The sequence below is a fragment of the Eublepharis macularius genome, chromosome 18 (assembly GCF_028583425.1).
Source record: "Eublepharis macularius isolate TG4126 chromosome 18, MPM_Emac_v1.0, whole genome shotgun sequence".
Taxonomy (NCBI): domain Eukaryota; kingdom Metazoa; phylum Chordata; class Lepidosauria; order Squamata; family Eublepharidae; genus Eublepharis; species Eublepharis macularius.
The window spans coordinates 28,559,718-28,574,110 of NC_072807.1; positions in this window are offsets into that span (position 1 = coordinate 28,559,718).

A 14,393-nucleotide genomic window follows, 5' to 3' on the forward strand; every position below is an offset into this window, starting at 1 on the left:
CTGGCACAGGCAGTGGGGAAGGCTCAGATGGCTGAGGGAAACCTCTTAAGAAGTGGCATGCCTTTTGTGTTTATATGTGCTTTAAGTGGAAAATGACTATTCCCATTTATTTTAACGGATTTCCTCATATTTGGAAATTCTGGGTTCCGAAACGGAAGAGTTCCAATTCCAAATTTCGAATCTGCTTTTTGGTGCTAGTGTACCTCCTTAATTAAACCTCTGGTACTTGAAATCAGCACGCTGCAGTGAGCAGAGGTAGCCAAAGAACTATACAGGTGGACAAACCCAGGGAGTTTTGCCTACTAAAAAAAGGTGCCTTGGAAACTTATGAAGGTTCCCACTAAAACACCGTGTGAGATGATACAGCCATCAATTATATTTTAGAGCAATATCAAATTGAACAACTTCCTTTTATCACTTCCATATGAAAACACTCTTTAAAACGCTCAGAAATATTACTCTGTCCTTTTGCGCCCAGCATGCAGTGACAACATTTTTTTATTGTCCACTCTGTCAAAAAGATGTCCTGAAATTAACATTTATTTAGAGGGGAAGGGAAGAAAAAGCAGCTATGTGCCCACATGGATGGGATGTACACGTGCACCATTCAACTGAGGAGATGATAACGACGGACGTAGCATTTATATAGTGTTTTGAAACGGAAAGTCCTTCAGAAATGCATTTAGTTGTCCTGACAGATAGAGATTTGTCTAGAATGGGCTGACGTGTTCCTTTTGTCAGGCCTGTAGGACAGAGATGTTCTGCCCGGCATATGGTGGTTGAGGTGGGAGGACCCCCCTTCTTTGACTGGCCTCCTGCCGGGGGGGGGGGGACGCTGCTCCCCAGTTTGTATAACAGTTTGCCACCCGCCCCATGGGTTTTAGTGAGTGCCGCTGGATTTTATAAATTGAATCTGGTTTTATTACGCTCCCTGTTTTTATATTGTGATGTAATCCACTCTGAGCCTGCTCTGCAGGGAGGGAAGAATATAAATATAATAATAAATAAATAACCAGCTGCCATGAAATATTTTCACACATAAGCTTTCCTGTGATGTAGTCAAAAGACCAATACAAGAGCATAGCAGCCCGAGGTGTTTAAGAACTACGAGAATATTTTAAAGCAATGTTTTCCCTTCCTGTGCATGTGTTAATGCAAATCCAAAACTATAAAAATGTATATGTATGCATTCTGTGCCAGATGTTTAGATTTTGTAAACAGGTCCTTATTGCATTATTCTGTCCTTAGGCTGGAATATACACTGATCCAAGTTAACAAGAGCCTCACTGTGTATTTTTAACAAGAATGCAGTTGGGGACACTCTTTTAACCTCTGTAACAAAAATAAAGAGTCCCAGCTTGAGTGTGACAAGACACTGAAAGCCAACTGAACACATTCCCAGCTAAATCCAGCTAGAACTATACAAGCATTTATAGGACCATTAGTGGATAATATGTTTTTTCTTTATGTCGTAAAGATTAGTAGGTTTCTACCAACAATACAGGGCACTGCTCAGTTTTTCATGAAGCTATTCCAGTTTAAACCTTTCCTTAAGTATCTAGTTATCTCTCCCCAGCAAATTTCAAAGATCTTTAAAATTCTTTTAAAAATGGTTGGTTTGAACCTGTGTAATTTTTTGCTAATAGTAGTGAGAGGTCTTTTGGTGCAAGGAACTGTATAGCAGAAGAAAGTTCTTTTGTACCAGCAGGAGGCAAACAGAAATATCACTGTAACCAATAAAGTTGTGGCCTTTTTCTCCATATTATGTTTCATGTGTACTTGTTAGCTTGCCCAAGCACCCTCAGCTGTTGAGCTGGCCCTGCAAACCAATCTTCAATAAATGCTGTGTTTCAATCTAATCCTACCTTTGGGTGTTCGTAGTCCTTACTGATACCAATTGCCGCCAGTTTGAATCGGCAGTAACTTTTGAGTGTGCTCAGAGCTAAGCTACAAGAGACGAATTACATGAGGAGGAGCACATGAAAGGAGTCACAATGTTATCTGGGAAGCTGAGTTTTAAAAAAGATCGGAAGGCTTTGTCAATTTCCCCTCTCTACAGAGCCAGGGAGATCTGCTCAGAAGGTCTGTTTATTTCCTCCTCACCTCTTAGAAGGGGAGATGAAACTGACAGTGTCTTCTGGAGGCAAAGAGGAAATTAACAAACCCAGCCATCTCCCAGCTCTGTAGAGAGGGAGTGTCAGTTTCACCTCCCCTTCCAAGAGGCGAAGAGGAAATAAACAAACCTTCCTAACAGCCATATTAGCAGGCTCTGTAGAGAGGGGAAATTGACAAAGCCTTCCAATCTCTTTTAAAACTCAGCTTCCTGGCTAGCATTGCAACTCCCTTCACATGCTCCTCCTCATGTAATTCGTCTCTTGTAGCTTGGCTCTCAGTTTTGAGAGAACCTAAAGAAAACCAGTTCAGCGCAAAATTCATTAACGTCAAACGTCTGGTTCCTTCACTGCAGCATAAAGTGGCACATCCCAGAAGCAGATGCACAACACGGAAACACTGTTCAACTACTCCAGCTCCATGGCTCCAGGAGCAGAGATCAAATCTTTACAGTTACTTTGATGAGATTTTAACTTTAATTGTACTAGCCTTTGGGGGCAGGATTGAGAAGCGACAATAACCGAGAGGAATAATACATGCAGACACATATTTCCACATAGGTTTTTCTGCTCCTAAGCCATCTTCTTCCCCTCTGCCAAAGCATTTCTGCATACATCCCTCAAATTAAAAACCTTCCGTGGAGGCAAGATCATGGAGTGCTTTATTTTAATAGCTCAAGCGATGCAACCTGCTGAGTGATGGTCTTGAAATGCTTGCCAAACCCCCCCCCCTTAAATCAGGGGGGGCGTCACTGCGTCCACTTGGCATGATAAACCATGTGGGGGCTTCCAAATGTGTCAGATTCTCTCATTAAAATCCAAGTAAGAACTGAGAAAAAGAGGGAGGTCTGGATTGTTATGAGAGAGAGGTGAGAGCCAGTTTGGTGTAGTGGTTAAGAGTGGCAGGACTCTAATCCGGAGAGCCAGGTTTGATTCCCCACTCCTCCGCTTGAAGCCATTTGGGTGACCTTCCTTGAGTCAGCTGCAGCTCTCTCAGAGCTCTCTCAGCCCCACCCACCTCACAGGGTGATTGTTGTGGGGCTAATAATGCCATACTTTGTAAACCGCTCTGAGTGGGTGCTATGTTGTCCTGAAGGGCAGTATATAAATTGAATGTTGTTGCTGTTATATACAAAGATAGCCAATGAGGAAGAAGAGGAGAAATCATCTTGGAGTTTATGCCAAATTGGCTGTGGCATCAAATGAAGCTCACTTGTTTTTAACCAGAGGCACCATCATTGCTAAAGAAAGTGCCAGGTTAGTGGCTAATCAAACTAAAGACATCCAAACCTGAAGTGGGAAAGGACTGAATAGGAAATAAGGTATCTGCACAGCTAATTAATAGCATAGCATTTGATGATCGGACACAGTCTCCTAGAGGGGAGGACCTGGGTGGTCTCTGCATTTGTTTTTATGTCAGAAGACACTTATAGCATATAGGCAGGGCCTGAGTTTGCAAACGGCTTCAACATCCAGCCCTAAAACAACCCTGCAAAGCAGGCCACACTACTGCTGCATGTTCCTATGCAGTGAGAAGTTCCAGGCTAGCTGTGTCAAGTTTAGTTTTCTTCAGGGGTTAGTAGAAAAAGAGCTGGAGGAACTCATCAGCATAACTCATTAGCATAACTCATCAGCATATGCCACGCCCCTTGACATCACCGGAAGTGTGTCATTAGCATAACTGATTTGCGTATGCCACACCCCCTGACATCACCTATCCTGGCTGTTTTGGACCCAATCTTTGCCATTCAGGGCTGAAATTGGGCCCAAAATGGCAAAAAGGGGCTGAAAATGGCCAAAAGGGGCCCCAAATGGTCAGGATCCGGCTGCTGCTGAGTGGGAGAGTGATCTACCACTGTCAGAGGCCTGATTCAGGCTGTTTCGGCCCCAATCCAGGCTGAAACAGGCCCCAAATGGCTGAGAGTCAGGTGGATGGGGCCACCTGACATGTAACCTCTTTGAGGAACTGCCGGAACTGCGTTCCTGCGCATTCCCCCTCGAAATGAGCCCTAGTTTTCTTCATATGAGAACATGACAAGTGAGCACACAAAATAATGACAGGATATTTGGTATAATTGTTATATTTTAATATATTTATAGCAACAGAAGCACTCCTACTTTTATTTCTTTACATGTTTATACTCCACTTTTCTCACCAACGGGGCCCCAAAGCTGTTGGCCTCCCTTTCATTTTATGCCCACAACTGTGAGGTAGGTTAGAGTGTGACTGGCTGAAGGTCACTGTCTGGAGACCAACCTGGACTCGGGACAAACTCCACCCCCGTGACCAGCAATCTCCTAGAGCCACGCTTAGCTGGCGATAATCCAGGGGCCTCAACTCACCTCACAAGGAGCCCAGCAGACAAGGGGAACGTCCAGCAGACAAGGGGAACATCCAGCAGAACAGCAACCCCCTGGGATGCCAGGAACACTGGCAGAAGGCAGCAGGCAGACTTGCAATTCTCCTCGACCTCGGGAAAAGGTCGAAGATGTTGGAGGAGATGAAGGGACGAGCAGCCAAGAACTGCAATGCTCCCAAGCCTTAGGAGGAGCCATGCCGCTGGGGTCGATGCCAGGAGATGCCCAGATGGCTCCAGCAGTGTCAGGCCACAGCTGGCAGATGCCACTAGCCCCGGTGTCCGGGAAAGTGGCTGGGAGGGGTGTGGGGCCCTCCCCAACCACTACATTGGCCCCGGAAGCCCCTGTACATGAGGGGCAGTGCCAGAGAGAGCCTCAGGCAGCAACACAGCTGCCAGGTGGTGAAGGGCTCTGCTGAGGCTTGCCAGGGGGGTGGCTTTGCCTGAGCCAGGTGGTGCTCTAGCCCTTGGCAGCATGAGCCATGGGGGTGGGGCCAAGAGGGCGGGGCTGGAAGCGTTGATGGCAGAAAGATAAAAGGGGGTTCCCAATCAAGGCCACGGAGGAGAACAGGGTGGCTGGCCGGGGTGTTGAGAAGCCGGATCTCCCAGGAAGGCAACACAGAGGGCGACCTGGGTGACTCTGCAGCCTGCTGGAAGCCAGGAGGTGGCGTCAGTCAAGGAGAGCCCTCACCGTCACTCAGTCAGCTTCCATGGCATAGTGAAGATTTGAACCTGGGCCACCCAGATCCCAGTCCAGGACTCTCAGCACTATGCCACAATGCAGCACAACTGTCCTCCCATCAGAGGCGGTTCCTCCATGCAAAGGTGCTTCATCTTCCCCCAAAGTCTCAAGCTCTCCCCGTCCTCTCTTCCCCTCTCTGACAACCTCTGTCTCCTCCCTTCAGCTAAGTGTGTGTTTGCACACACGTGTGACAAAGTCTTTCTCCCAGCTGTGGTCAAAAACTCAGAGACATCCCCTGCCTACCAGGGAAACATCTCCCAACCATTAGATTTCATTGGTCAAACATTAGGACGGTCTTCCCAGACCATAAGCAGCATTGGCATTATGCCCCATGCTGCAGATGAGAGGATTGAGACTAACAGCTGATGTGTGCGTCGTGCAGGAGACATCTAAACCAGGACTTCCTTGCTCATAGCTCAGTCTTGTAGCAGCCATGTGACCCAAACTCTCTTTCCAGCTCTATTTTCTATTTAAAATAAAAGCACAGAACACAGAGCTGTGTTTATTTCCCCTCCCTTTCCCAAGTTCTTCTGACCTTTATCATCCAAAATGGCAAGCAAACTAATGCCTGTTTAGCCAAAGCTAAAGTTTCTCTTGGCCGCTTCCATGTTAAATGAGGGGACCGTCATGCCAACGTTGACCTCAAGGCAGTATTTAGCTTGCTGACTCCCAAAATAGGGGTGGACTTTTATAGATTTTTAGAACTGTGCCAGCTGTTTCCTCGAGTTAGCCTTGGTGACTGCAGAGCAGAATAAACACAAGTTTCTAGGTGAGGAAGGAAAGGATGAATAAAAAGCAAAGCACAAAGAGAAACAGCCTTGATGAGATGATGTGGCTGAATCTTCATGGCTGGACTCCAGTATATGACTACAGCATGCACCACGGACTAAGAAGCCACAGCTGGAGGGCTGTCTTGATGCTTCATGCAAAAAGATGTTCCAGTCTCAAGTGCAGATGTACAGGAGGTATACAGCGTTCTGCTTAGCATTACCAACAAAAACTGACTTAAAGAATGGGGTTTGAAGATCCTGTGTTTGGCAACACAAAATTAGAGCGCAGGAGCTGGGCATTGCTTCTGGACAAGAAGCTGGGGCTGCAACACTGCATATTGCTGCACAATGTTTCAAGGCCGGGCCCGGGGGGACCTATGGCTCTGCATCGTCACGCAAGTTATCTTGGGACTGTACCACTCCACAGCACTGAGGAGTGAATACTCACAGCACAGGTGAATACTCTGTACCCTTTTAAAAATCTCACCCCTAAAGTTCAGGAAAGGTGTACAAAGACCCCCCTCTCTTTTTCTCACAAGGACCTTGCAAAGAAGGTTAGGCTAAGAGAAAATAACTGGTCCAAGGCCACCAAAAAAAGTAAGCTTTCTGGACGCGTGGTTTTGAACACGAGCAAAGGTCAGCAGCATTCGAGCTATTATACCAAGTATGTTCTTCCACCTTCCCTACTAGTGGAAAGCCAACCACAGCTGGAAAATGTTCTAATTTGCCAACTCTGTGATGCACTAGCATTCCACATGCAGGGCTGGCCTTTTGTTTTCTTTTGGAGGGGGCAAACTTACAACCTCTGCCACCTTCAGAGGTACATCCCAAGGAGTGCTGTACAATGCATTCCTACAGAAGGTGCAAGTCAGCTCTGAGCCTTCTAGGGCATGCTTGCAATGACCTCCTCTGTAACATCCACCTAGGTTTGTATCCCCATGAACAAACAGTGATGCAGTTCTGATGTTCCAACTGAGCCTCATAACACTGAAATTTCCTGCCGCGGGGTGATTTTGTTTCGTGTACCAAAGCGAGAATACTGGTAAGCGCTCCTATACAAATGGCATCTGTCAGAGCTTGAGAAAATCAGCCGAACTGGAAGACATGGATGGATATGAGGGTAGAGGAAACTGGTGGGAGTAAAGGTTGCAATAATTAAATGGCCCTTTGAGTGGAAGGCAGGCTGGTGGAATTCTTGTAACTCACAAAGCACCATGTCCTGAATTCTTTATTTCAAAGCCTCGTTTGTAACGCAAAAAAAAAAAATCACCCGATTAATTATTTATAGGAACCTATAAAAAAAGATTACTCATCTGACTTTCTAAAGGGAAAAAAAAAGCAAAACTTTGAAAAATATTCAAACAGCTTCCTAAATGATTACATAGGAGCCCGGACACTGACTCATGAGTTCGGTGGAGAAATATATTACCATCTGGTTCTATGAATGTAATTATGCTGTCGCCAGACCTGACTGATCACCTTTATGGTGTAAAAGAACCATGTGATAAGCTCTGCTATATAATCACTCTTAAAGCGTTCCTAAAATACACAAAGGGAAAAGCAAGAGGCAAAAAAGAACAAATTATCTGACACGGAAGACAGGAAACACACATTTAAAAATGAAAATAGCTTTCCTAACAGATTGTTGTTTGGAAGCAGATAAATGGGGAAAGCAACCACACTCTGTATATGTTACCCGTTATTCTAATTATGTTTTTTCTGCTTGAGAGTCATCGAGCTCTTTTCTTCCTTGTGAAAAATGCCCTAATTCAATATTACAAGAGGCCAAGGAATGAATACATCTGTACAAAAATCCCCATATATTTCAAAGATATATTCAGAGGTCCAGGTTTCTCTGAGCAGGTTCTCCCAAAACCTTTCCCAGGCCTGCAACCAGTGGAAAACCGTAGCATGCATGCTGCAAATCACTTCCCTTGAGCTTGTATACTCTGGCATACTTTGTTAAAGCTCCCATGCAGGCAATACCGTTAAGTGATTTCCCATGACTACACCAACATTTTAACACCAGCAATGAATTCCAAAACAGCTCCAGCGCTATGCAGGAGAGAGATCACCCAGGGCCCTTCCAATCCTGCCACTGTGTGATTTGAGGGCTACTATTAGTGCAGTGCCTAAATTCTTCTAAGCTTTCACTCTTACATGAACAATCATTGAGCAGAGCTGGTCATATGCGTTGTTGACCCCAAGGTCAACCACACAGCATGGTCTTTACAGTACTGAATGGTCTTTTGGGACAGGGGATGGAGTTTCAATAAAAGAATCATAGAGTGTATCTGGAAGACATACTGTACAGCTTCCTGGTTGGAGCTGGAAAAATCTCAGTATGGTCAATGCCTAGATGGGAGACCTCCTAAGAACATTATCGTATGCCACATGAAGTTGTTTTATACCAAGTCTAACCCTCGATCCACTTGAGGTCGGTATAGTCTCCTTTGATTGGCAGGAGCTCTCCAGGATATCAGGTTGAGTCTTTCACATTGTCTACTGTCTGACCCTTTTAACTGGAGGTACTGGGGACTGAACCTGGGGCCTTTTGAAAAGCTCTAGCACTCAGCCACGGACGGTTCTTGTCCAGAGATGTCTGCAGGAAAGATGGAAATCCAAACCATGAGCCTATACTTCTTGTAGATAACTATCCTAAGCAGGTCTACTCAGAAGTCACATTTTATTCAATAGGGCTTACTCCCGAAGGGTTCCTAAGACCACAGCCATTACCATTTCCAATTGTAATGACATCCAGGGAAGTCCATTCCGAGAAATTTTAAACTGTTTAAATAGAGGTCAGGTGTTTATATGGGAAGAGGCTTTCACTCAAACTTCGCAGGAGACTCAAGACAGCTAGGGATTTGAAGTTCTTAAACTGGCTCCAGAGAAGTCAGATATCCCAACTGCCCCTATTTCTCCACTTTCTGTTCCCTGTTCCTTATAAATCACTGACCAGATCTGGCCATTGGGGGAGATGAGTTTTTACAATGCTGCAGGTTTTCTCAAGGTTATAGAGGTTTTTAAAGAAGGGAGTAATCCAGCTTAGGAATGCACTATAAATCACTGAAATGGAAGGGGAGGGCGAGAAGAAATGCCTGTACAGATTTTAAACATTTGTGAGTGTGTTCACAGCCGCAACAATTCTGTAATAAGCTACAACAGGACTTATCCTGAGAACAAACACTCTAAAAGAGTTTTGTGTATATGGAAAGGGGATGGTATTCAAGCAGGGATTCTTGAGTGCAAATAGAGTGTCCCTGTTTCCAAAGGTAAAATTCTGAATGGTATGTGAAGCTCTTACCCCTTTAGCATTATAAACTCTGCTCTCTGTGGGAGGCTTGATCCAGAGAACAGCCAGGCTAATATGTTCTAGAACAGCTGGCCGTTTCTATATTGTCTCCAAGGTCTGTCCCATATACAGCACGTCACAATAACCCAGTGTAGAACTTACCAAATACGATTGTGGCCAGAGAAACAGGTAGAACTCCAGATCAGGCCAGCTGATCTCAGTAGGGTTAAATATGCATAACTGGGCTTGTCCCAGTAATATAACCAAAAGGCACTGGATTGCAGCTGTATATACTGCTAGACAAATATTTATAACTTACACTGTTCTGACTTAACATTAAGGAAATGCTCAAAGTTATTTACCAAGCTATCTGATTCAGTACTCAGCGAGACCGCTCTCAGCAGATAAATACCTTAGTATTTTCAATACAGGTTGCAATTCATTTTGCTAAAATATTTAAATCCGTGCTTAATAAAGCAAGGGATGTGTCGGAATCACAGAATCCAGGATTCTAATTTTAAAATTATACTCTGAATAAATTATTAAACCCCCTGGAAGCTGCTCTGCATGATGAGAGGGGGAAAAATAGCCTTACTAAAAGGAGATTCTTCTCTTATTCTCGCATGCCTTATACAAGCCATTTGACAGCACGGATAATCTCCGCGTTTCACCCCATGCAATAAGGAGAATACATTTTTAATATCTGCAATACAGAAAAGTCTCATTCTAATGCTAAATCAAGGTTAAAGTGTAACTGAGGAAGATCTGCTTATCTAATTAACTCCCGTACGTCTAGAAAGTTATTGCAAGCCTGCAAGCAATAAAAATTATTGTAATACTCTTTAAATCATTTATTAATTAAGCTTCAGATTATATATTATTGAACGATCATGAAGCTGAACCTCATGTATAGAGCAGCTCTGATACTTTCCCTATTTGTGTAGTAATTGCCAAACTGATAGTTAGCTGCTCCACCCCACCACTTCGTTCACGTAAGTTTCCTTTCAGCAACATAATTAAATTTTCTATGATTTGGAAATGAAATATTTCCTCTCTATGATTTCTTTCCTCTAAGTCAGGTATTTTGCTCCAGGGAAAGGAGGAGTCTTGGACCAGAGATACAGCTGCTAAGTCTCCTTACCTTCCCAGCGGGAGGGCAGGTACCCAGTACTCACCTTCTTTGTGTTCCTTGTGTTAGCATGAGTGTGTGTTCCCACGCCTGCACAATGACGGCACTTCCAACAGATGCCACTGTGCAGGTGCAGGAGTGCATGCGCACTTCGCAGTGGGCCGATTTGGTCCTCCAATGGGCCAAATTCTGCCTGTTCGGGATCCAAATTGGTCTGCTGCGAAGCACAGGAGTGCTCTCAGGGTGGTATCATCATCATCATCATTATTACTTCAGTTTATAAACTGCCCATCCTCAGGGGCTCTGGGCAGTGAACATCAGTTAAGATAAAAAAAAAACAATAATTCTAAAATCAGCATACAATAAACAATAATAAAATAAATTAACCAAATACATTAAGGTGCAATGGTGGGGAGAACCCCCCACCCCAAAGGTGGGAGGCCGACATGGCACCACCCCCTTCAACCACCGAATGCATGGCAGAACAGCTCTGTCTTACAGGTCCGGTGGAACGATAATATGTCCCGCTGGGCCCAGGTCTCCATTGACAGAGTGTTCCACCAGGCTGGGGCCAGGACTGAAAAGGGAAGTGATGTCATTGCACCGCCACGGGAGCATGCCTGGGAGTCCCATTCCCATGCCTTTCCATCCTGCTGGCCTGGTGAGTGTTGATAGGGGGCGGAGAGTTGGGAGTGGGGTATCCCCCGCTACCACCAGGAGACTAGTAGCCCTACCCAGAGATGCACAATTCATCACTTAGCAGAAAAGAAATGTTGGGTTCAACTCAACAGCGCCCCATAGCTTGGTTTAGAAGTCATGGCTAACCTATTCAGTCTTGGATCAATCACCACGAGGAAGTTCCTGCAGGAAACCCCTAAAGGGTCAGATCATAACAAACATTAGTGGTCAAAGCTGTACAACAACAGGGTTCCCCAGTGTGGTGCCTGTGGGTGCCATGGCAGTGTCCAGCCCTTCCCTTGGTGCCCACCAAGCTCTCTAGAAAGTGAACGAGGCCAGCATAAGTCAGGAGTTGTTACTGGCTGTTCTCTTCAAATGAAAGGATTTTCCATGGGAAGAGTTCAGGAGGGCTAGTAAGCACCTGGGCTTTCCTTAGTCAGTTTGTGGTTTCATTTCCCTTTCAGGCTTTCCTTTCTCCTAGGAGGTGTGAGAAAGAAGGTATTCCGTTCAGATCTACCTCCTGGGGCAATCATTTTGGGTTTGGCTCCGTCTGTAGTGGCAGCCATTTTTACGTGATGCTCACCACCCCTTCTCAACAATCCAAACATGCCCACAAGCTCAAAAAGATTGGGACCCCCTGCTATAGAGTCGGGCTTGGCAGGAGGCATGTTACAGTACCTTGGAGAGCTCTAAGGCAGAAAACTTGTTCCGATAGAGACTAGGGGCCAAGCCACAAGTGAAGAATGACACTTGAATAGCAAGTGGATTGAGTGGAGGGCAAGTGAACAGGGAGAAATACACTTGCTGTTCAAGTGTCATTCGTCACTTGTAGCTTGGCCCTAGTGTTATTCTGGGCCCTTAAACTCTGGGGCAGGCTTTGACAGAACCAACCCCACCCTTCTAGGGTGAGGAGTTCTTCTAAAAGGCTCATGTTTGTATTTGGAGTCTTCTAGGGTGCTCTGCAATCATTGCCTGCCTCTGTATAGCAACCCTTGGCTTCCCTTATGGTCTCCCATCCAAGTACTAACCAGGGTCAATCCTGCTTAGCTTCTGGGAGCTAACAAAATTGGGCTAGCCAGGGCCATCCAGGTCAGGAAAATCAGTATTTTAGGGTTTGAGATTTTTGCCCACTTTGGCTGGCAAGAGGGCTCAACAGTGACCAGAAGAAATCCACTGTGTTCTGAAATTATTAGTGGAATTGTCATGTACAAAATACAGAACAGTGTCAAATTTAAACACCGTGGTTAGAACAAATCTCGACTCTTTGGAGTTTTCTCATGGTTAAAATTGTTAATGGATTGTAGTTGTTGCTGAAGGAAGCTCCCCCCGATCCAGTTTTAGAAGCCCTTCCCTCTATAAACAACTTATTTTTGCAGTATTAAATGGCATCTTTCAAAAAGATTTAAAAGGAGATGTCTTGTTTATTTAGTAGCTGCTTTTTAAATTCCTTAGCAATAGTCAGAGCCTCTGGATCAAAGTGCAAGATATTGCTGCTAGTGCTATTGTTAATCATGCATCCAAACATTTATAATTAAGATCAACCCTCCCCCCATCCTTTCCTGGTCTTTAGCATAAGGCACAATGATTTACCACCACCACCCTGTCCTAGTAGCTCAGCCAAATTCATCGTCTGCTAGTGGCAACTTCTGTTTCACGCTATGTAGGCAGGTTTGCCAGAGATAAGGCTCTATTTAAAGTTATAGTTTCCTAAGTGTCTTGGCTTCCAAAATAGGCTTCCTGTTTTTAGTAAAAGCATCTGAAGTATCATCAGAAAATAATTATATTCTGGCTGAGATGTAAATTAAATCAGAATTAGCACATACTAAATATAAAATGGGATTCTCAGCCTGGATTAATTAATCCCTATTTTTTAGGCCATAAACCTAACTTCTCTTCTGGGTGGAATATCACAAATGGAAGTGATGTGCATAAACTTTGTATAAAATAAATGAAACACATTCTGCCAGTCAGATTTCCATTATTTTTTCTACAAAACACAAACTTGTATTCTTACCATGTGCACAATTTAACTATTAATAAAACATTTCATTCAAAAAACAACAAAAGTATGTGCTTGCAATCACCAATCCCGTACAATTTACCAGAGATTTCCAGTAATAGATTCAACTGAGAATGAATACAACACATCCTTTCATATGTGTCCTTCCACAGCCTACTGATCAGGAACATGAAATAATTTTTAATCTCTCTCTTTTTCTTGACACCAGCTGTAAAAATTTCGATATCACTTTCTTCATATTCTGAACACATTTTCCTGGTTTGCTCATCACTCTTTAAATACTCATTTCAAAAATACCCCCTTTGCCTTTTCAAAAACACTCACCTGAAATGTATAGAAATTTTCTACACTTGGTCACTTGTAGGAAATTTTTAATCACCACAAATGACTAGCAACAGTCACTGTCAACTACAGCCAGGACTACAAATGGTGATAAACACATGGAATTCGTTGCCACAGGAGGTGGTGGCAGCTACAAGCATTGCCAGCTTCAAGAGGGGACTGGACAAATATATGGAGCAGAGGTCCATCAGTGGCTATTAGCCACAGGAGATAGATGGTATTCTCTTTGTGGGGAGGTGGTGCTCTGTTGTCTTGGTGCTGGAAGAAAGGCAGTGGGAGGGCTTCTGGTGTCCTGGCCTCACTGACAGTCCTTTAGATGGCACTGGATTTCTAGCCACTGTGTGTGACAGAATGTTGGACTGGATGGGCCACTGGCCTGATCCAACATGGCTTTGCTTATGTTCTTATGTTCTTATGTTTTCACTGTTGACGTCAGCTCTGAGAGCCAGTTTGGTGAAGTGGTTAAGAGCAATGGGACTCTAATCTGGAGGACGAGGTTTGATTCCCCACTCCTCCACTTGAAGCCAGCTGGGTGACCTTGGGTCAGTCACAGCTCTCTCAGAGCTCTCTCAGCCCTACCCACCTCACAGAGTGTTTGTTATTGTGGGGATAATAATGACATACTTTGTAAATCGCTCTGAGTGGGTGTTAAGTTGTCCTGAAGGGTGGCATATCAATCTATTATTGTTGTTGTTATTGTTATTGGGATATTTAACATAAGGTCAAGGCTCTGTCTTTCATCACTGAGATCCCCCCTCCTCAAATTGGGCACTAGGAGACTGGCATTTGAGGACAAACAGAAAGGTGGCACTTTAATTTTCCATACCCAGTGACTGCGGGAGACACAGAAGCAGCAAAGAATCAAGCCTGAGGTGCCACTAAGACACAGACACAAATGCTTAAGTGTAATCCTGTAAATATAAAATACTTTGCCCAGGTGAAGTCTGCT